Source organism: Mus caroli, unplaced genomic scaffold (genome assembly GCF_978045245.1).
Source record: "Mus caroli unplaced genomic scaffold, Mus_caroli_1 scaffold_15, whole genome shotgun sequence".
Taxonomy (NCBI): Eukaryota; Metazoa; Chordata; class Mammalia; order Rodentia; family Muridae; genus Mus; species Mus caroli.
In genome coordinates this window covers 63,397,567-63,421,272 of record NW_028227270.1, presented here as the reverse complement: position 1 = coordinate 63,421,272, position 23,706 = coordinate 63,397,567, and the positions used below count along the sequence as shown (strand labels likewise).

The 23,706-nt window shown below is 45.0% G+C and overlaps 1 non-coding gene across 1 annotated transcript; it reads right to left on the bottom strand.

Annotated features, from left to right (window-relative positions):
* Nucleotides 1-8,832: 8,832 nt before the first annotated feature.
* On the bottom strand, nt 8,833-8,961 carry LOC115029156 (small nucleolar RNA SNORA17). Its single transcript, XR_003834722.1, has one exon. It is a non-coding gene; the product is annotated as a small nucleolar RNA SNORA17 (small nucleolar RNA).
* Between the last annotated feature and the right edge of the window lie 14,745 nt (nt 8,962-23,706).

The window sequence follows — 23,706 nt, the reverse complement described above, 5'->3', positions numbered from 1 at the left end:
TAGTTTCACAGAAGGGAAAATGAAACTAATAGAGATTGAGTAACTTGCCCACATTTGTATAGATTTGCTATTAAACTAGGATCCAACCCTATTTTTGATGCCAAACTTTTTTTTTCCTATTGCCTAATATCTTGATATCTTTGGACTCTAGCCATGATCTCTTAGAGGATGAAGGAAGGAAGGAAAGAAAGGAGGAAAAAGCAAGGTAAGATAGGAAGGAGGGATGGAGGATACAGGATAGTTACCTTTAAGCCTTGAGAATTTTCTCTGAAATAATGCCTGGGGAGTTTCCTAGGGGACATCATGATTCCCATGACCAATGCCAGTCAACTGGACACCCTGCTTGGTGTCTCTGAGGCTGTGATCATTTTTTCTTACACAACTGTTAATATTCTTTCCGTGTCTTTCTAGAATGTGAGTATGTGAATAGAACCTTTAGCTTAAAAACACGAGAGCAAATCATCACACTTCACTAATGAATGCCTAGCATTTCTCTCAAATGCAAAGTCCTCACTGAGTGCCTTCACTGGTACTGACCTGTTTATCCTGTAGGATTGCTAAGATGCAGTTCCTGGCACCTTTGCTATTCTTAAAACACAGGAAGAAAGTGAAACTCCATTCAATAAGTTACTTTCCCAAAATAACTTATGTTGCAAGTTGAAGGATACATCAACACAGGAAAAAAGTGAAACTCCATCGAATAAGTTACTTTTCCAAAGTTGTCACAAGTTGAAAAATACACCAGGAGTAAACCTGTCCAATTCCTGCATATGCTTCTGTTGGGACTGCCCTTCAGCATCTCAAGGGCTGTTCAAACAGCTTCTGGTATGAAGCTATTCTAGCTGGCTCTGACTCCAGCTGGCTCTGATTCCAGCTGACTCTGATTCTAGCTCCTGGCTTTCACTGTGAAAGTTTATTGGTTTTCCCAAACCCTAACAATTTTCCAATGAATCTCCACCAACCTTCGAAGACACCATAGGCTCCCCAGGGTGAGACCAGAGACACTGGCTTGATTAGGCAGAGTTACCTCGGTGAGGAGAGGTGAGACAGGAGTGACCAGGTGGGGATTATTGATTTTTATCAGTGCCAGGATGGATTAGCGAACAGAGCTGAGGCACAGCATCTCTGGCAGTGGGTAGAAAATGGTGCCAGTACTTCCAAATGCATCCCGTGCACAGCCCCTGCACTGAGTAGGTCTTAGACTAGAGGAAAAATGGCGGAGCTTCTTCTCCCTTCCCTTCTTTCAGGAGCCCAGATTCTACAGCAGCTGTCTCCTGCTGTTTCCAAAATTGAATCCAATTTCTCAAATATTAAAACACAGAGTGTCACCACAATTGATAATTAGTATCACTCCCCATAGCTTTGATATGAAGTATCTCTCAAAAAAACTCCCATATTCAAGACTTAGTCATGGGCCAATGGAACCAGCAGGAGGTGGCAAAACCAGCAGGGCATGGGTGATCACCAGGGACATACATGCCTCTGAAACAGATATCAGGACTCTGATACTTTTTTCTCTGTCTCTATTGGCTTCTGGGTAGAGAGCTTTTCTCCATTAAACCATCTGGCTACAGGGTCCTGCCTGACCATCAGCCCCAAAGCAACAGAGACAGACAAACTTGGGCAGAAATCTCAAACCCTGAACCTAAATAAATCTTCCCTCTTTTAAGTTGTTTGTTTCCAGTATTGGTGACAGTGTCAGGAAGCTGACTAAACGCTTTCACTGAAAGCGTGAAACACTTTTGTTGGAAGTGCTGCAGGGCATGAAAGTTGAATTACCTGATGTAGGATGGGAAATGCTCCTTCTCAAACTCCCTGTTGGCTTTGATAGTTGGCTTTGAGCTCATTCTTTTTTAAAAATTATTATTCCAATTTAAGTGTATGCATCTGTGTGTCTGTGTGAGGGGCAACAGGGGTCAGAGAGGGCATGGGGTCCCCTAGAGCTGTGGAGTTGAGGGCCGTTGTGAGCCCTCGAATGTGGGTGCTAGGAAGTGAACCCCACTCTCTGCAAGAACAGCAAGCACTGTTTTTCTGCTCCTCCTACTTCCTCCCCACTTGCCCTCCCTTCGGACTTACTCCCTGTCCATCTCTTGTTAGAAAAGAACAGATTTCTAAGAGATGATAACCAAACATGACGAAATAAAATAAAATAGGATAAAATGAAAACCATCATATGGAGATTGGACCAAGGCACCCAACTGAAGGGAAAAAAGCCAAAGGGAGGCACAAGAATTAGAGACCCACTCAGGAGTCCCACAAAAAAAATTCTAAGCTGAAAGATTTTATCTATCTATCTATCTATCTATCTATCAATCTGTGTGTGACTCCTGCGCAGAGGGCCTGGCGCTCACTGTTTCAGTCTCTCTGGGTCCATGTGAGCCTTACTCAGTGATTCTGATGCTCTTGTTCTCCTAGTGTCCTCTATCCACTCTGGCTGTTCCAGCTCCTCTTCTGCGGGGTTCCTCAAGCTCCGAGGGGAGGAGATGAATGCAGACATCTCATTTAGAGGAGCTGTTTGTTCCAAGGACTGTCTAGATACAGTCTGGCTGTGGGTCTCTGCTGCTGTTCCCATCTACTGTCTGGTGGTGGCTGAATAGAGCACTTATCTATGTGTATGGCGGAATCTCATTGGGAGATTAGTAGTGTTTGGATCTATCCTAGATCTCTGTGCCATCCAATCTGTGGATCCTGGTCTTAGTCTTGGGTATGGGTTTCATTCTCATGGAGTGGGCCTTAAGTCATACCAGGCATTGTTTGGCCACTCCCACAAGTTCTGTGCTAGGTTGGTGGCTCTAGCATATTTCACAGACAGGACAAACTGGAGGTCAAGGGGCTGTGGCTGGGTGGATGTTTACGTATCTCTTTTGGTTGTCTGCAGAGGACCTCCTGGCACCCATGAATGTGGGGGTGAAGCTTTCACGTGGGCACTAGCTTGACTTCTCCAAGTTGAGTGTGGGTGTTGTCCTTGGCAATGGGGCCTTGCTGTCACTTTGCAGGGAGTCACCCATTGTCATAGGAACAGCCTGGGTTGTTCGGGAATTTCCATGGGACCCTTGAACAACAACTCAATTGAATGCAGCCAAGTCCTGGTACTGGAAGCCTCGTTCGGTGACAAGAAATGTCTAGTTGGGAGTCCATATCCCCCATCATTAGGAGAACTCATTAGAAATATTTTCATATAGTTCAGAAAGTTCCACTGCACTGTTTCCATACCATCCCTCAGATGCCCCTCAAATCTAGATGTCTCTTCTCACATTCCATCCCGCAATCCTATCTCCCCTCTCCCTCCCCACCTGATCCTCTGTTCCAGTTCCCACCTGCCCCGAATCCACCCATAAAGTCCATTTCCCTTACCAGGAGATCTATGTTCCTCTCCCCACCCCAGTTTCTTTATCCAAACCTAGCCTCTCTGGGTCTATGGATGGCAGGTTGGTTATTATTTATTTATTTATTTAGTGGCTACATGCCATGTTTATCTTTCTGGATCTGGGTTACTCTTGTGCACGCCCGACTCGCCACCGCACATGTTTATTGGGAGAGCTTGATTGCAGAGGAGAAGAGACCCCAAGCCCAGAACTGGTGCTGCTTATATAGGCCTAGGAGAGGCGTGTCTCACACCTGGATTGGTTATGCTTACCACCTCATTTGCATGTCTCACATTTGATTGGTTAACATGTCTCTCATCTGATTGGTTAACATGTCTCTCATCTGATTGGTTAATATGTCTCTCATCTGATTGGTTAACATGTCTCTCATCTGATTGGTTAATTCTCAAAACCTCATCTTGGCAAAAAATTTTACTGCATATGCCCACAATGGATGTCTACCCAAACTTATGCGTGGTGGCCAGTGGTAGCCAGGGCCACCCTGCAATGGCACATGTGGCTTCCCACAGGTTACCTCACTCAGGATGAGTTTTTCTAGTTTCATCCTTATGCCTGTTAATTTCATGATGTCAATTTTTAAGAGCTGAGTAAATGCTCCATTGTGTAAATGTACCACATTTTCTTTATCCGTTCTTCTGTTGAGAGACATCTAGGGTGTTTCCAATTTCTGGTGTTTCTGGATATTATGAAGAAAGCAGCAGTGGACACTGAACAAGTGTCCTTGTGGTAGGATGAAGCGTCTTCTGGGTATATGCCTAAAGGCATAGCTGAATCTTCAGGTATGCTGATTCCCATCTTCTTGAAGAAAGGCTACACTGATTTTAATAGTGGCTGTACACGATATAAGTTTACTGGCAAGAGGTGAATGTTTTCCTTACCCCCTATCCTCACCAGCATGAGCTGTCACTTGTGTTATTGATCTTATCCATTCTGTCAAATGTAAGATGGAATCTCAAAGTAATTTCGATTTGCATTTCCCTAATGGCTAATGATTTTGAATATTTAAGTATTTCTTAGCCATTTGAGTTCCTACTATTGAAAATTCTATTTAGATCTGTACTCTATTTTGAATTGGACTATTGTTTTTTTAAAATCTAGTTTCTTGAGATACACAAACACACACACATATGTGTGTGTGTGTGTGTGAGTGTGTGTGTGTGTGTGTGTGTGTGTGTTGGATATTAGTCTCTATTGGATGTGGATTTGGCAAAAACCCTTTACCATTCAGTAGGCTGTCATTATGTTTGAATGATGGTGTTCTTTGCCTTATAGAAGCTTTTCAGTTTCACGAGGTCACATTTATTAATTGTTGATCTTAGTGCCTATGTTATTGGTATTCTGTTCAGTAAATCCTCTTCTGTGCCAAAATGTTCAAGGCTATTCTCCACTTTCTATCAGGTTCAGTGGATCTGATTTTATGTTGAGGTCTTTGACCCACTTGGACTTGAGTTTTATGCAGGATGATAAATATGGACCTATTTGCATTCTTCCACATGCAGCTGTCCAGTTAGACCAATACCATTTGTTGAAGATGCTGTCTTTTTTCCAGTGTGTATTTCTAGCTCCTTTAGAAAAATCAGGTTTTGTTAGGTGGATTTATGTCTGGGTATTCAACTTGATTACATTAAGCAGTGTGTCTGTTTTTATGCCAATATCATGGTTTATTACTACTACTACTATTATTATTATTATTAATTACTAAAGCTCTGTAGTACAACTTGAAATCAGCAATGGTGAGACCTCCAGCAATCCTTGTATTGTTCAGGATTGTTTTCACTATCCTGGGTTTTTTGGTTTTCCATATGAAGTTGAGAATTGTCCTTTCACTGTCTGTAAAAAATTGTGTTGGAATCTTAAAGGGAATTGCATTTAATCTGTAGATTGTTGTTGGTAGGATGAGCGCTTTGGCTATGCTAATCTTACAGATGCCTGGACTTGGGAGATGTTTCCATCTTCTGAGTTCTTCTTTAATTTCCTTCCTTAAAGACTTGTTTTGTTTTGCTTTGCTTTGTTTTGTTTTGTTTTCCATACAAGTATTTCTCTTGTTTGGTTAGAGTTACTCCAAGTTATTTTATACTTTTTGAGGCTCTTGTCAAGGGGGTTGTTTTCTTGACTTCTTTCTCAGTTCTTTTGTCCTTTGTAGATGGGAGAGCCACTGATCTTTGGGAGCTAACTTTGTATCTAGTTACTTTGCTGAAAGTGTTTATCAGCTATAGGAGTTCCCTGGTGGAACTTTTAGGGTTACCAATGTATACTATCATATCATCTGCAAATATCTTCTTCCTTTTCAATATGTATCCCCTTTGATCTCTTTCAGGTGTCTTATTTCTTTAGCTAAGACTTTGAGTACTATATTGAATAGAGAGGGTAGACAATCTTGTCCCTGATTTTACTGGAATTGTTTTGAGTTTCTCTCAGTTTAATTTGATGTTGGCTATAGGCCTGCTGTAAACTGCCTTTATTATGTTTAGGTATGTCCCTAACATCTCCTGGACTTTCATCATGAAGTGGTGTTGGATTTCGTCAAAGGTCTTTCTGTTTCTAATGAGATGATCATGGTGTTTTTTTTTCTTTCACTTTGTTTATATGGATTACATTCCTTGACTTTTTTTCACATTGAACCATCCCTGCATCCCTGTTAGATTATGGTGGATGGCCATTTTGATGTGTTCTTGATTCAGTTTGTGGCTATTTTGTTGGGTATTTTTGCATCCACGTTCACAGGAGAAGTTGATCTGTAGTTCCCTTTCTTTGTTGGATCTTTATGTGATTTGGGTAACAGGGTTTCTGCACTAAAACCATCTGGCCCTCGACTTCTTTTGATTGGGATACTTTTAATGACTACTTCTATTTCAGTAGGGGTTGTAGGTTTATTTAAATTGCTTATCTGCTTTTGTTAAGTGGTACCTACCAAGAAAAATTATCCATTTCCTTTCGACTTTGCAAGTTGGTGGAGTACAGGACTTTAAAGTTTGTCCTTAGGGTTCTCTGGATTTCCTTGGTGCCTGCTGTTATGTCCCACTTTTGTTTTCTGATTTTGTTAATTTGTATCTCTGCCTTTTAGTTTTGATTTTGTTTGTTTATCCTGTTGGTTTTCTCAAAGAGCCAACTCTTTATTCCACTGGTTCTTTGTTTTGTTCTCTTTGTTTCTATTTTATTGATTCTAGCCCCCGAGTTTGATTATTTCTTGCTCCCTACTCCTCTTGCCTGCTAGTCCTTCCATTTGCTCTAGGTGTGCTGTTAAGTTGCTAGTGTGAGATCTCTCCAGTTTGTTATGTAGGCACTATGAACTTGCTTCGTAGAACAGCTTTCACTGTGTCCTGTAAGTTTGGGTATGCTGTGCATTCATTTTCATTGAATTCTAGGAAGTCTATAATTTCTTTCTTTCTTTCTATCTTGACCCAGTTCTCATTCAGTAGGGAGTTTTTCAGTTTCCATGAGTTTTTGAGCTTTCTATCATTTCTGTTGTTGTTGATATTCAGCTTTAATCCACAGTGGTCTGATAAGATGCAGGGAGTGAGTGACTTCAGTTTTCTTTTATCCGTTGAGACTTGCTTTGTCTGAGTATGTGGTCAGTTGGTGCAGAGCAGAAGGTATATTCTTATTCGTTTTGTGTTTGGGTAAAATGTTCTATAAATATCTGTTACATCCATTTGGTTTATGGCATTTGTTAGCTCCAGCATTTAGCTCTTGTTTTCTTTTGTCTCAATGACCTGCCTATGGGTGATAATGGGGTATTGAAGTCTCCCACTATCAGAGTGTAAGGGTTAATATGTAATGTGAGCTGTAGTAAATAGTGTTTCTTTTACGACTGTAGAGGTCCTGCATTTGGGGAATAGATATTAAGAATTCAAATGTCATCTTGGTGGACTTTTTCTTTCATGAACATATAGTGTCCTTCCTTATTTCTTTTTATTGGTTTTGATTTAAAGTGTATTTTATTAGATATTACAATGGCTACAACAGCTTGATTTTAGGTCCATTTGCTTGGAATATCTTTTTTTTTTAAACCCTTTACCCTGAGGTAGTGTCTATCCTTGATGTTGAGGTATGTTTCTTGAATGCAACAAAAGGATGGATTCTGGTTTTGCATCCATTCTGTTAGTCTGTGTCTTTTTTTTTTAATTACTATTCTTTGTTTTGATTTTTTAAAAAAAGCTTTTTATTGGTTCTTTGTGAATTCCACATCATGGACCCCAATCCCACTCATTTCCCCTTCCCCTCATACCTGCCCTCTACCTTTGAAGCTCCCCCCTCAACAGAGTTAAAAAAAAAACTTACTGTGAAAAATGTAGTAAGTCACATTATGTCCCAGAGCAAACCCTTTGTCCACACCTCTTTACTTGCAAGTGTTTATTGCAATGACTCTTTGTTCTGGTTTGAGGTCTTTGGCTTCTGCTACTCTATCAGTGCTGGAACCTCATTGGGACTCCTCTCAGATATTCTGTTGTTGCCCTTTGTCATGGAGATCCTGTAGTCTTGCATTTGTGAGACCAGTCCCTTCATGCACTCCAGCAGTTCATCAATGGGGTAGATGTTGGTTGAGCCAATTCAAGACCTTGGATCTGGGCCTGAGAGGATATGAGCTGGTCAGCCTACTGGCTCTCCAGCTCTTATGCCCTCATGACTGGCTCACCAGCAACCCTGCTACCAGGGCCATCTCTATCCTGCTGCTCAGGAAAGATGCAGGGCCAACTCTCCTGAATGTTGCAGCTGGTGAGGAACATGGCCAGTTCTCCTACTCTTATCACCCAGGGGGCCAGCTCCCCTGCCTGCCATAGATGACAAAGGATGCAGGAGGGGCAGGGGCAGGTCTCCTGCTCTCATGCCTTCAGGGCCAAATCTCTCATGATGTTTCCAGGTAGCAGCACACACCCAGAATGTCTGCCTGGCCTTTGGTGGTAATAGATCCTTGCTGTTTCAAGGCCACAGACCCATTTATGAACCCTGATGACAACACAGGCCAGAGCCCTACCATGGTCCCAGGTGGCATCACTGACTACTCACATCAGGCTGTTCCTCGCTACCCGTTCTGCTTCTCTTCATGTGCCCACATACTTCTGTTTCTCTTTCTCTTCATTTCTCCACCACTTACTCCTCTTAGTAGTGCCCAGGGTCTCTGAGTGTCTTGGATCATCTCTGGAGTGGTCTCATGAGTGCTATGCCCTGTTCATGCATTATGGCACTGGGCAAGGGCCACCTCTGCATGGTCTGATATCCCCCAACTCATGGCCTGCATGGCACTGTACTGGTAGTCATCTCAGGCTACATTCTGGTCTGGGCCCCATGGTGCCTATCTGGTGTTCATCTCCAGTTTGCTCCTTGCCCAGGGCCCCAGGACCCAGGTGGGGTTCTTCTAGTCTCTGACTTGCTCCTTGTCCTGGCAGCCCATTGGGACCTGCCTGGTGCCAGACTGGTGGTCATCTCAGGCTCGGTCTTTTCAGGGAATATTAGATTACTAATATTCAGATGTTGCTAGACCAGAGCACCAAGCATAGACACAGCCTCTCCTCTCTGCCACCTACTGACAAACATGTGACATAGCAGCCAAACATGCAGTGCCTCTAGGGATGTTTTATTATTGGTGAATTTTCTCTCTCTCTCTCTCTCTCTCTCTCTCTCTCTCTCTCTCTCTCTCTCTGTGTGTGTGTGTGTGTGTGTTTTACTGGTGAGTTAAGACCATTGATATTGAGAGAGATCAGTGATCAAGGATTGTGAATTCTTGTTATGTTGTTGTTGTTGTTGTTGTTGGTGGTGGTGGTGGTGGTGGTGGTGATGGTGATGGTGGTATGTGTGTTTCTCTTCTTTGATTTCATGGGAGTAGTGTACCTCCCTAAATTGGAATTTTTATTTTAGCACCTTCTGTAGAGCTGCATTTATAGATATATATTACCTAAATTTGTTGTTTTCATGAAGTATTTTATTTTCTCAATAGATGGTTATTAAAAGTTTTGCTGGATATCATAGTATGGGCTGACATCTGTGGTTTCTTAGAGTCTGCAGCACATCTGTCCAGACTCTTCTGATTGTTAAAGTCTCCATGGAGAAGTCAGGTATAATTTGATAGGTCTGTCTTTATATGTTACTTGGTCTTTTTTCCCTTTCAGCTTTTAATATTCTCACATTTTTCTTTATGTTTAGTGTTTTGATTATTATGTGCCAAGGGGATTTTTCTTCTGACCCAATCTATCTGGTGTTCTTTATGTTTTTTGTACCTGTATAGGCAACTCCTCCTTTAGGTTAGAAAATTTTTCTTCTAAGGTTTTGTTGAAAATATTTTCTGGGCCTTTGAACTGAGCAGCTTCTTCTTCTTCTTCTTCTTCTTCTTCTTCTTCTTCTTCTTCTTCTTCTTCTTCTTCTTCTTCTTCTTCTTCTTCTTCTTCTTTTTCGTCTTCATATATTGCTCCTAGGTTTGGCATTTTCATATCATTCCAGATTTCCTGGATGTTATGTTTCAGGAGTTTTTTAGATTTAACATTTTCTTTGACTGATTTACCCATGTGTTCTATGGTGTCTCCAGTGCCTGAGATTCTCTCTTCCATCTCTTGATCAAGCATGCCTTTGCCGTTCCTGTTTACATTCCTAAAATTTTCATTTCCAGAATTCCCACAGTTTGGGAACTTATTGACTTATTGGTTAATTGAGAATGTATTGATTCTATTTCTATTTTCAGGTCTTGACAGGTATATTTGTTTCCTTATGCTGTTCTGTTCTTCTGGACTTTTTTTTTTTTTAGTTTTTTGAGACAGGGTTTCTCTGTGTAGCCCTGGCTGTCCTGGCACTCACTTTGTAGACCAGGCTGGCCTCGAACTCAGAAATCTGCCTGCCTCTGCCTCCCGAGTGCTGGGATTAAAGGTGTGCGCCACCACGCCCGGCTCTCTTCTGGACTTTTATAAGGAATATATCACTTTCCTCTTTAAGGATCCCTATCATGTTATACAGGTGGTTTTAAGTTTTATTTTTTTGTTTGTTTTGTTGGTCTGTTTTGTGTTTCATCTATGTTGGAATAGTCAGGGCTTGCTTGGTAGGACAGATGGGCTCTAGTGGAGACACATCACCCTGACTGTTACTGATTATGTTCTTATGCTGGTATCCAGGCATCTGGGATTGGTGTGATTATAGGTCTAGGAGCTGAGACCTGGATTTGTCTTTGTTGGGTGAGTGTTTTGTTCCTTGGTTTCTGTTCTTTTTCTGGGCATTCCCAAGAATGTGACAGTTGTATGTTGCCTAGTAGGAAATTTTCTTTGCACAGATGGTTGTGGCCACTGGGGGTTCCAGGTAAAATGTGTTTTTGGGTATTGGGAGCTGACACTTAGGAATGGGGATAGGTAAAAGTCTGAAGAGTTTACAGTATGGAGGAGGTCAGCATGTCCACTGAGGACCTGTTCATTTTGTATCTTTGGAATTGGAGGAGATGTGAAGAGAGGTCACCCCAGAGGATCAACTATAGAACTGGGGATGAGACTTGGAGTTGGATCTAGAAGAGCAGAGGGAGAGAGGGAAATCTATAGGCAACCTACCTACTTCCCTTATAGGAGTGGTTGGTCTGTGGGTCAGCAGGGAGTGCCTGCCAGAGCTGGGGGCTGGGATAAAGCAGCAGGCTGAGAAGGGGAGGTTAGAAGGGGAAGCTCTGTGGGATCCACAGGAGATGTGGGCCGCAGCAGCTGTTCTGTTGCAGAGCTAGGGATGAGACTGGAGGATTGGGTCTGGGGAAACAGAGCAGCAAGCACTCTTAACTGCCAAGCCATCTCCTTAGCCCCGAGGTCCACATATTTTACAAAAGACAAATTCAATATTCTCCGTGTTAATTTGGATAGATCTCACTCTTTTATTTATACCATTTATTTGCAATGATGTAATCTGTATGACTCATCTGTTGAACATACATATTGGAAATTGAACATTTTGGTGGTACTTCCCTGTGCACACTCACTTCAGCATCTTATGAAATTAGAAGCAAAACTTGGTGCTATTTTTGGCAGCATCGTGCCCAATGCTTTGTGACGAGGTATGAAGTGGAGAGGGCTCACTGGTTTGAAGTAGGGCCGAGTCCTCTGACTGAAGAATCTAGGTGAGGATCTGGGGCTATCTGGGACTAGGTTGAGTCTTAGAGGTGATAAAGGATTTATGAGTGAAGGAGGTGGGGCCCACCTAGGCCATCTGCCTTCTCTGTGCCCATGGGTGGGCCACTGACCCTTTGTGTTCTTGTGAGGTGTCTCACTGGAAAACCCTGAGCCTCCTCAGGTGCTGTTCCAGAACTTACTTACCTTGGTCCGCTGTCCTCTCTGTATTATAGCAAGGGTCAGTAAATATTTGTTTGAGTCCTAGGGTCCCTGATGAGACAGAAGGTCTCAGAGTGTGGGATAAGAGTTTAATTCTTTCAAAGTACAAACAAGTCTTAAAGGAAGACCCTGTCCTAGATGACCAAGACAATGAGCATCGCTAGGGATGCAGTGTCTAGTCACCAGGGCTCAACAGGGGGCTTTGTTTTGTTCTGGAACAATGTGGTAAATGAATAACTCTAAGGGATGAGTCACTGGCTCAGACTTCTACGGCCTGGGGTGAGGGGTGTGTGTGTGTGTGTGCTGGAGTTCGTGCATGTATAAATGTGTGCTCCTTGCATGCCTCTTCATTCTTCTCCAAGGACTATCCAAATGTGTCTTCTCTCTGGTCTCTTCCATATCTGGTGTGTATCTCTCTATTCGGTCAACCCATCCCTAGGTGTGGGTGCTGGGTTGGAGCTGGGGTACCTCAGCCCCAATAGATGAGAGCTGCAAGCTGGCAAGCAGCAAAGAAGGCATACGGATAATTTCACAAAGTCGGTTTCACTACAGTAAGGGAGCCATGACAGGCATGTCTTGATTAATTGTCAAGTGAGTTATGCTGACGAACAGTGTGCTCTGGAGGTGCAAAACAGGAAGGCAGGGAAGGATCTGTGGAGAATGTGGGAATTGAAGAGGGGTTTGGAGCCTGGAAGGATGCTAAGCTACCTGAAAGGAAGCCAGAGAATGCAGGCAGCCTGAGGAAAAGCTTGGAAGGATGACGCCAATGCCCATGGTTAGCAGGCTTTAGGGAAAGAGGCTCCATGTGAAAGGGACTTTCCCTCAAGAAGGGTTGGCGTTCAGACATCATTAACATCAGGGATAATAGCGGCACCGTGACACACAACAGTTTATTGAACACAAAATCCTAGCTGAATACTGAGCTGAGCACATGCTAATCACAATCTCAGTTAATTCTCATAAAGCCTCACAGAGGGCTTCCGAGATTAAACAAAGGGAATCCCCCAGGGTAAACAGGACCTTCTGGGAGCACAGCGCAGGGCAACTTAGAACCTTGCTCACCTGGCAGGGGAAGCCATCATTACATTTCCCAGGTATAAGCTATGGTTCAAGTCCTGCACTAGGGTATAATGTATGCATTGACTTGCTTTTTTTTTTAATGTTCTTCTTTTCATTTTATGTATATTAGTGCTTTAGCTGCATGCATGTCTGGGTACCATGTGTGAACAATGCCTATGAAGGCCAAATGAGAGCATTGTATCCCCTAGAACTGGAGTTAGGAAGGTTGTACAGAGAAATAAACCTTGATCCTCTGAAAAAGCATCCAGTGCTTTCAACCACTGAGCCACCTCCCCAGCCCCTGTGTTAACTTTCATGCTTCTTCTAGCTACCTTATGGGCTATCTCCTGCTCATCCTCCCGTTCTCCACATCTACAGTTTTCCGGAGATGATAGACAAGGAAGTTAGAGATAAATTGTGAAGGGCTTTGAATGCTAAGTATGGATGGGAAACACACTTTATTCTGTAGGTCTATGAGATTTCTACCCTGGTCACTTGCTGAGTTTATAACAGAGTCCTCCCACGCCTAGCCCAGGGCAGACACCTGCCCTCACACCTCCATCATGTAGCCCAGTGTGAACTCACATCCTCCACCTTGATCTTTCTGTCTGAGTGTCAACCTCTAGGCTCCCTCTTCCTCAGCATCACAGTTAACCCAGCTTCTCTGGATCCCCCCAACCCAAGTCTGGAGGCATCTGGTGAGTGTATACAAGAGCTCTGTGCAGATGGCAACAATGTTGCTTGTTTGACCCTCAGGATCAGCAGCTACGGTTCTTTTATTCAGCACAGCTGTGAGCACCTCCCAAGCAGCTCTTCTGCTTCTGTCCTCTGAGCCCAGCCCAACACACCCTCCCTGGACTCTGGCACTTTTTGTCTCCATCCTAGTATTTTTTTTTCCATGATGGAGCCTTCGACACTGGCCACTCCCACTGTGTCTCACCTGCTACTGAGTCTTCCTTGGTTTGAATCATCCTTGGGCATCAGATGATTCAGTTCAACTCAGCAGACGTAGGCTGGCTTCACTAAGTTACCTGCCCAAGATGGATCTGGCCACTTTCTGATTCTAACAGGATTTTAGATGCTGTTGGGCCCCCTCTCTGCTTGATGGTAAATAGCCCTGTCCCATGCCCTTCAGAGGTGCCTGCCATGTAGCCTGCCCTGGCCTGTTTCCGGAGATCTCCTGAACTCCCCTATACTTACCAACCTGAGAGTTAATGTTGAGTGTGGTGGGAGGCTTCAGACCCTGCTCCAGCTGTAAGAACTCATCCTCATAGGATCTGTTTGTCTCTCCCAGAACCACACAGATTGCTCAGTATCCTGACTCATGCTGTGGTTTCTAGACCAGGGAGAGCCCAGCCTCCCCCAATGCCAGGCTCATTAGTGCAGTGGGAGTGTTTTCATCAGAGGGAAGAGACTCTGCCAGGGTGAAACAGAGAACCAGCATTTACTAGGTGCTCACTCTTTGCCAAGTACTAAGTCAAGCACCTATTGCTAGTAACACTGTCTTACACAAAAGCCTCTGTAAGGTGTCTGGTGATAGTCTGCCCGCTTTGTTTCTTATAAAAGGGAGGTTCTCTAGAGGGTGAGAACTTGTAAGAGGATGACAGGTATTAAAACCAGAATTTAGACACAGGTTTGCCTGGCTGCCCATGTATGCCCTGGTCCCTAATGACCATCTCCACCTCAGTCAGCCCTGCATCTTCAGACTCAGGAAGGTCCCCTGATCAGTTGGTCAATCCGGGGATGAGAGGTAGCTAAGCCCTCCTAAGACCCAGGAAGCCCTCCCTTGCTCAGAACCTCCTCAGCTAGAAGGGGAGCTGAGCTGAGCTGGTGAATGGAAACTTAGCTAGTGTGGTGTGGTCTCCACTCCTGCTACAGGTCATGGCAGTGCTGGCCTCTGTTGTGGACAGGGCATGAGATCAGGAGCAGAGAGGAGGGAGGCGGGACAAAGCACAGGACAGAACATTGACGCTTGTGTGATGGATGTTTACTGGTCCTGTCTTTGTCAAAACTGACCAACCCAAAATCAGGGAAGGAATCCCTACAAAAGTTCCTTAAAACCCTTCTCCCCCAAAGACAGAGAGGCTCAGGACACCAGCTTTGCAGGGGGTCTTTCTTCTCTGTGTGCTCGTGTTCCCCCCAACCCTTCTGTGTGTGTGTGTGTGTTTCCTCATCTTTAGTAAATCCCCCTTTCACCAGATGATTCTGTCTGCTATGTTTGAGAATATCTCCAACACTACCTGTCATGGTCAAGGTTTTTCTGCCTTTTAAATCTTAAACCGACAGAGACAAGGAACCCTGTAAGTCCCTTAACAGTAACAGTAATGCCTCCCATCCTGGGGTTGAAAGCAGTTTTGTACCCACCCAGGATTGTGCAGGTGGTACACAATGGACATATGAGTGCCAGTCTCATCCTTGCTACAAGAGGGACAAGAGCCATCAGCCTGCGAGTCAGCTTGCCCTCTTTCCTTTCACAAGGACGGCATAGAAAATTTCTTTTATGGGTAGCAACTGGTTTGGTCCTCATAGCAACCATGTATGACACATGGGATTGGTCGATACTGTGTTATCCCCAGTCGAGGGGACAGTTTCAGGCCACTCTGTGACTTAGCGAGGGAAAGAGAGTCCTGGCCTGGTCTTGAAAAGTCCCGCAGATGTTTCCAGCACCAAATCGCCTTTCCCCGGGCTCCTAATAGGCAAAGTCAGACCGCAGCAGCTTCGGTGTGAGTTGGAGTGAGTGACTGCATTTCCACAAGCCTGCCGATCTCCCAGCTCCAGCCAGGACCTGGGAGCAAAGCACCTGTGGGTCACACTGCTGCGTTTCCCCTCTAAAGTAAACCACTGGGGCTTGGGGGTGTAGCTCAGGGGCAGAGGAGAACTGAGCATGCGCGAGGCCCTGAGCCAATTGGCAGTACCGAAACAGTGAATCCTAGAGGTAAATACTGAACAGGCAAAGGAGGTTACCTTCTTGCCAGAATTTTGCTATAAAATTTTCATGCCACGTACTTCAGCTGTTTTGATTGAAAGCTAAATTACGGGCCTCAGGGCAAACGCAACACGAGGCTTCTAAGCGTCTCCCTGAACTCATAAGCAGTTTCCCCACATCGACCTCTAGGAACTTACCTCAGTGTGAGAGTTGATCGTACAGAAAGGAAATAAGAGACCTGGCCCCAGGTCTTCCTGTGGCAGATCTGATGAGTCCAGTGCCTCAAATTCCAAGCAAGGCACTTGAGTTTCTGTGACTTCCAGTCCTGGCCTGACCCCACCTGAACTGGTGAGCTTTTGCACGAGACAGTTATCTCATCTCATAGTGGGGAAAACGAGAGAAAAGCTGGTCCCTGGGAGCTTGCACTTCTTTCTAAAGATGAGAAGTGAGCTGGATAAGACGTGCAAGGCATTTAGTAGTGTCTGATGCACAGTGACTTCTTAGGAGACAGCCGTTCCTCGGCGTTCCATCCACGTTAGAAGCATCCAAGAGCTTGGTTGGCTTGCTTCGCTGCTGCCATTCAGATGTGCCCCCTTTTCTATTCAATTATGTTTTTGATTGTTTAAAATTCCAAATGCTGTGAGCAGGAATCAATCAAGCTTTGTATATTTATTTCACCAGCCTCTGCTGAGTGCACGGGAAACATTAATGAAACAAATGAGATAATTTGTTTCTGAGAAAGCAGACTGCAGAGACCCAGACAAGTTACAGCGGACAGAAGGGTGTTCTTCAGGTGGATTTTGCTTCTCTGACTTCTTGTTTGCTTCTTCTAAACAACAACAACAACAACAACAACATCCCCAAAGCCTCTGCCATATTTCCTGTGCAAATTAGACCCCTCAGACATTCTTTGCCTCAGGGAAGGGTTTCTGCAGCTGAGGCAGGAGGGTGTAAGTCTTGGCTTTTGAGTTTCAGAATGTATTTGAAAACACAAGACAAGTTTGAAAGAAAGATATTGGATTTTTAAGAGCTTAGGACTTTGAATTCCAAAAGCCCTTTCTTTGAAATAGTTTGGATCTAGAGAGTATAAAATTAATCATAAATGTCTCCCCACCACCCCTTTCCCTGTTCCATAAATGTAAAGATAGTTCCTGAGTTTAGGGGTTGGAGTTGGAAGGAATACCAGAGAAGTAAGGAGAGTTCTGCGACTCTGAGAAGAATGGGTGCCAGGGAGGAGGGGTTAACCAGTTACGTCTGGGACAGACGTAACTGGAGCAGAGCATCCTAGGCGCTTTACTTTCTGGAGATGTTTGTGACACTGCCTTGGTGCTCAGCTTTGTATAGAGGTCCGGAGGGGGCTCCTGTGCACAAGGAGGCTTGCTCAGACGCAGTCGCGTCATATTGGATTTGGATAGGCAGATTCAAGGACAGCTCGGGACCTTCATACAGTGCTAACAGGGAGCAGAGCTGACGAGCCACATCGCAGCATGCTAGAACTAGCGAGTGGTAACAGCCAAGGAATAGCTTCCCTTCCTGTCTCTCTGTCTTCCCACGATGGGAAACTAAGTTCAGTATCGAGTAACAAATGGAAGGTGGTTTTTCTTGTGTCGTGTATGTTGTACACAGAAATGCTTATTTTGTGCACAAGGCATCCCAGTTCATTGCACTGTGGTCCCTGGTTGGGCAAAGCTAGAAAGGCAGGGAGCTCTAAAAACTTCTGACAGAACACCTGCCGCTGTCTGGGGTAGCAGGAAATGTTAGGGAAGACTTTTGGAGAAAGTGATGCCTGGCTGTAAAAGGGAGAAGCAAGGCAGGGCCTTCTACAGAAGTGATGCTGGCGTGTGAATAGTTCCCCCCCCCCGCCACCCCCGGAAGTGTTAGCTACATGGGCTATACCATGCTGGGTAGGACGGAGAAGGGAGGGAAGATTAATTCGCAGAAAAGAGGAATACACCACCGTGGAGGTTTTTGAGAACACACCGAAAATGGTAGCATGAGTGTTACAATCACAGACGTGAGTTATCAGCCACGAAGGGGAAACTGGTACTTTCCTTCATCCATTCTCAGCCAACATGTAACGGCCAATTACTAGCTGCTAACTGCTTCGTCTGCTCCAGCCTTCTGCTGCTTCACTACTGTAACAACCCTGGGAGATAGGTGTTGCTATTTTCTCAATTCCTTAGATTAAAAAAAAATTATCAAAGGTAGAATAGGGACAGGCATCCTGTCTGCCGCCATAGAATCTGATTGTGGGCCAGCAGGACTCAGCTCCTGCCCCTTAGCCACACCCACTTAACCCTGGGGCATTCTGGGAAACATGAGCAAAATGTTGGGGGGTACAGCAGGGAGGAGGTGACTAAGCCTGTTCTGATAGTTTCCTCAGTTGAGAGACTATTTTGAACACCTTCCCCAAGCCCTAGTGAATTCTTATTTCCCAAGAACAGATCCACCCGCCAGTCACTATGAGATGGACTGTACAGCTGAGCTGGACCATCCAGCTCCAAGCATAGCATATGTTGACACCAGTTGTCACAGAGGCTCCTGCTATGCCTTGCCTCAGCATCCCTAGTAAAGCCTTGAGCTGATTCTCCTCTCCGTGTGGAGCTGCTTCAGGAAGAATGGGGGAACCCACAACGGAAGCAAAGACTATGCATGAGCGAGCAGAGGGTGTGAGCAGACCAAGGACTTCTCTCTGGGCCCAGGGCCCACAGCAAAGGACAGATGGCCTGCTGAGTAAATCTGTGTCACAGTGAAAAATCACTTGAAAGAGGTATATTCCAGGACAACAGGATCCTACCCGACTGCTGAGCTGACAAAGCAGAAGAATTTGCCCCAAGATGATTATTATAGGCTCTGACCTTGGCACATATAAAAATGACCTCTGAAATGCTACCTTCATGGTCAGACGTACTCTGGAGGATCCTTGGGCAGTGTGAACGAGACCAATAAGAGATGGGTTGGGTTGGAAGTGGCGAGCACAGGCAACATGTGTTGGAGCTATAGCATCAAAGAAGATGCTGATTCACGGTCCCGGATGGCTTCTTCATCTAGGTATCATGAAACCTGAGGGAAAGGACTTAGGAACTTTTAAGCAAGAGACCTGAGCCTCTTGCCCTACTGCGTCGCCCCCTTGCTGTGGACACTTTCCCAAGTGACTTCTCCCTTCTGAGTTTCACCTTTGAGGGATATGTTCTCTGTTTGCTTGTTTTGTTTTTTCAAGACAGGGTTTCTCTGTATAGCCCTGGCTGTCCCGGAACTCACTTTGTAGACCAGGTTGGCCTCGAACTCAGATATCCTCTTGCCTCTGCCTCCTGAGTGCTGGGATAAAAAGTGTGCACCACCACCGCCCGAGGGATGGGTTCTTGACGACCACTGAGGGGTGCGATGGAGAATTTATGAACTGACATGTGTGTACATTGCTTAGGGTTGCATCCTACGGACTTCGGCCTCTGAAGTTCTCATCAGCTTCAGTTCCCATGATCACAACCACCCCACTCTTTCTGCCTCCCATGCTTAGGGCTGATCCTTGCACTCCACTGTGCATTTGGTTGGAGAATCTTGTTGCTAAGCCCTCGCACTGAGCTGCTCTCGGAACCAGTGTGGGGTCCTCCCCTGTGGAGGATGGCTGGCTAGGGAACAAGCCCCTTGGGGTGTGATATTTTCTTGGTCACCTGCAGACAGGCACAGGGAATACTTGACTAGGGAGGGAGCATTGAGTAATTAGTGAGGTAGCTGGAAAGGGACATTGTTTCAGCACAAGTGACATTACTGGGCACTCCTAGGGGCTTGTGCTATTCATTAGATCAAGTCAAGATTATGATCCTGTGAAGAGCCAGAAGGAGGATGGTCTGAATGAATTGTTTTCTCCGAGTCTGTTTTCCGGGTTATAAAATGAAGGTAGTTTAAGCTCCTGCCTTTTGGGACTTTTGTGAGCCTAGTACTCAGTATTACCTAAATGTACATTAAATGTTCCTTAAAATGACAAGACTGCTTAACGAACATAACTAACAAGACACCATCTTGAACAATTTGTGGCAGTTGCCTCATTTTTGCTTTCAGAAGTGGAAACCGGGGTACACAGAGAGGTCATAACCGTGTTCAGTCTCTCACAGCTAGCCAGTGGGTCAGACCAGAGAGGCTGAAGCTGTACTAGCCTTATTCTCAGAATGATATCCCACAGAGGACCCTGCCAAAGGGCTGTGGAGATACAGAAGACCTAGACCTCAGCCAATATTTGACTAACATTTGCTAGGTGAAGACTTCTCGTGGAAAATAGAGCATGCAAGCTTGGCTCCCTGCCACCCCCTGCTCTTCACTTAGTTTTTGGAATTGGATGCTCATGGTGGGGCTGATGGAGCACGTCTTTAACTGCTCTTCCACAGCTACAGCTCCTCTGGGTCTGGAGCAGCCTAGAAACCTGAAATCCACAGTGCAGAGCCCACATTGGTTCCAGCCACTGAGCACCTGCTTGGTTTTGGAGAAAAGCCCACACCTCTGCACACCCCATGCCTCCCTGTGCACACTTCATCCTTGGAACGATGCTGCTGTAAGATGGAATGATACGAGAATTTCTGCAGGAAGAGCAGTCACAGGAGGGAAGCATATAGTTCCCGAGAACTCCTCCCTGCACACCGAGGGGGAGCTGGGCTGTGGAGCTGTTGGGTCTTCCAGCTTTCCTGGGAGGCTCAGGAGTAGGTTTGAGTCCAACAGAGTTCCAGGTTGCAGACTCAAGGTTGGAAAGTCAGGGCTCAGAGCAGGAAAGATGGCCCTTGTAAGTAGCTCCCGGGGGAAGGGAGGCTGGGGATAATCTCAGATCCTTGGGAGAAGGGAAAGCAATGTGAGTGCGAAGCTAGGTTCCTTGGGGCAGTCTTATGGAAATTAGAGGTTAGAACTGTGGGTTTAAAAATAAGATTTATTCTTTTTTTTTAACTATGCACGTGCAAGGGATATATGTGCATGTGAATACTGATGTCAGAGAGGCCAGGGACTTGGGATTGCCTGGAACTGGAGTGAGAGGCAGTTGTGAACTGTGTGGGTGTCGGAAACTTAGGTCTTCTGCAAGAACAGTGTGCTCTCGCAACCACAGACCCACATCTCCAGCCCTAGAACTGTGTTTTAATAACTTTTAATTGGGCACACATCTTGACTGCATGCTGAGGCAGCTGTGCCAGGTCCCCTGGTTTATTTGGCCACTTCCTGCCCTTCTTGTTCCATTCTGCAGGTACGAAGGGCAAGAAGTATCCCTTCCCATCCCAGTGTCCTTAGCAATGGGGACCCAGCAGAGCATTGCACTTGTATTGACTGAAGGGTGATGACAAACCCATCCTTCACTCACTACTGTCCAGTATCCAGCACTGAAAACTCAATGTTCCCAGAAGCCCAGCATTCCCAGACACAGAGGCAGGTGCTGCTTGGGGCTGAACCTCTGATCTTAGTCTACTGTTCTTCCTTTAGTACTGACAAGCTTGGGGGAGACTATGCAGTTCTGTGGGTCCAGTCCCAACACTGGCCTAAGTCTTTGCTTAAGGCATGTGAATGAAGTCTTCTTCCTGAATGGGGGCACTTCACAGAGGCACATGTCCAAGGAGGGCCTCCCAGCCAGACCAGGCTGGTGGTCTCTCTTAAGGCCATTGAGCACATCGCGGGGCAGTTCTCTGCTCTATGAATTAGAGATCCACAGAATGGCTTTTCCATGAACAAGGGAAGCACGAACACACACACACACACACAAACACGACCAACATCAAAATAACAGGAATTACCAGTCCCTAGTCATTAATATCTCTCAATATCAATGGACTCAATTCCCCAATAAAAAGACACAGGTTAACAGAATAGACTGGAAAACAGGGTCCATCGTTCTGCTGCCTACAAGAAACACACTTCAGCAATAAAGACAGATATTAACCTCAGAATAAAGAGCGAGAAAAAGTTTTCTAAGCAAATGAACCCAAGAAACAAGCTGTGGTTGCTATTCTACTATCTAATAAAATAGACTTTCAACCAAAACTAATCAAAAGAGACAGGGAAGGACACTCATCAAAGGAAAAAAGTCTACCAAGGTGATATCTCAATTCTGAACATCTATGCCCCAAACACAAGAGCACCCACATTTGTAAAAGAAACATTGCTGAAGCTTAAAACCCACACATTAGCCGGGCGTGGTGGCGCACGCCTTTAATCCCAGCACTCGGGAGGCAGAGGCAGGCGGATTTCTGAGTTCAAGGCCAGCCTGGTCTACAAACTGAGTTCCAGGACAGCCAGGGCTATACAGAGAAACCCTGTCTCGAAAAACCAAAAAAAAAACAAAAAAAAAAAAAAAAACCAAAAAAAAACCCAAAAAACCCACACATTAATAGTGGGACACCCTACTCTCACCAATTGACATGTCATCTAGACAAAAACTAAACAGAAATAATGAAACAGACATTATGAATCAAATGGACCTAATAGACGTCTACAGAATATTTCACCCAAACACAAAAGAATATACCTTCTTCTAAGCACCTCATGGTTCCTGCTCCAAAACTGACCATACAGTCAGTCACAAAGAAAGCCTCAACAGACATAAGAAAATTGAAATTATGCCTTGTATCTTATAAGACTACCATGGATTAAAGCTGGACTTCAACAACAACAGAAACTTCAGGAAGTCTACAAACTTGTGGAAACTGAACAACTCTCTACTCAATGATCTCTAGGTCATGGAAGAGATTAAGAAAGAAACTAAAGACTTTCTAGAACTCAATTAGAAATGAAGGCACAACATACCCAAAGTTATGGGACACAATGAAAGCAAGGTTAAGAGGAAAGTTCATAGCATGCCTTCATAAAGAAATTAGAAAGCTCTCATACCAGAAATTTAAAAGTATACCTGAAAGCTCTAGAAAAAAAGAAAGCAAGCATACTGATGAGGAGTAGAAAGCAGGAAATAATAATAAAAAAATCAGGGCTGAAACCAATCAGTTAGAAACAAAGAAAACAATACAAAGAATCATTGAAACCAAGATATGGTTCTTTGAGAAGATCCAGAAGATAGACAAACCCTTAGCAAAACTAACCAAAGACAGAGAGATACTATACAAATAAACAGCCTCTAGGAAGTCGTGATATGCTGTGGATAGAGTAGCCCTCTGTACCACCAACACTGAAGTCTGTAAACCTTACTCACCACACCCCTCAACAGAGGCTCTGAGTCAGGTCTTCTGGTGGGAAAACCATGACACTTAAGGTCATGCAGAGAGTGATGTGCTTCTGATGGCCTCGGGAGCCATGGCACCAGCAGATGTGCCTGAAACAAGGCAGCCTCCACAGCAGCAAAGGCCAAGGGGTCCCAGCTGGGCAGTGGTGACCCAACATCCCCTTACCGTGAGCCATACCATGACTCTCTTTCGCTCTCCCAGGAGCTGTGTATTTCCAATCTGTTCACTAATTCTTCCTCGGCTCAGGCACCTGGAGTGGCTTCTGCCCTTTTGGTTGAGTTATGACTTGGTCCCCACCCTGTCATTTGCTTTAATTCTGACTGACGCTGGGCTAGTGAATGGAGCTGTCGTCCATGTGTGATGTGCAGCTCAAGGGCTTTCTGTGGAAATGCAGCTCATAGAAGGATGTTCTAGGATGCATATCTACATTAGGATGGCATCCCTTCCGTTTTCTGTGTGTGTGTGTGTGTGTGTGTGTGTGTGTGTGCATGCGTGTGCACGCACGCATGTTCATGCGGGTGTGCATCCATGTGTGCACAGCCTTGAGTGACATTCCTCAGGCGGTTTCCTCTTTGCTGCTAAGACAGGGTCTCTTGATGCCCTGCAGTGTCCACGTAGGTTACGGTGACTGGGCAGGCTCTGGGGGCTGAGTCTCAGGCTCATGCAGCAAAACCGGGTGCTCTTCCCTCTCCTTAGCCCCTTTGCTCCAAATCATCTCTTTCCTCTCTTCTTCTCCTTTCTTTTCTCTCCTTCTCCTTCCCTCTCTCCTTCCTTTCTTTTCTTCTTTATTTATTTTAAGCAGACTCTGCTATGTGATCCAGGCTGTCATTGAACTTGTGATCAGTTACCAC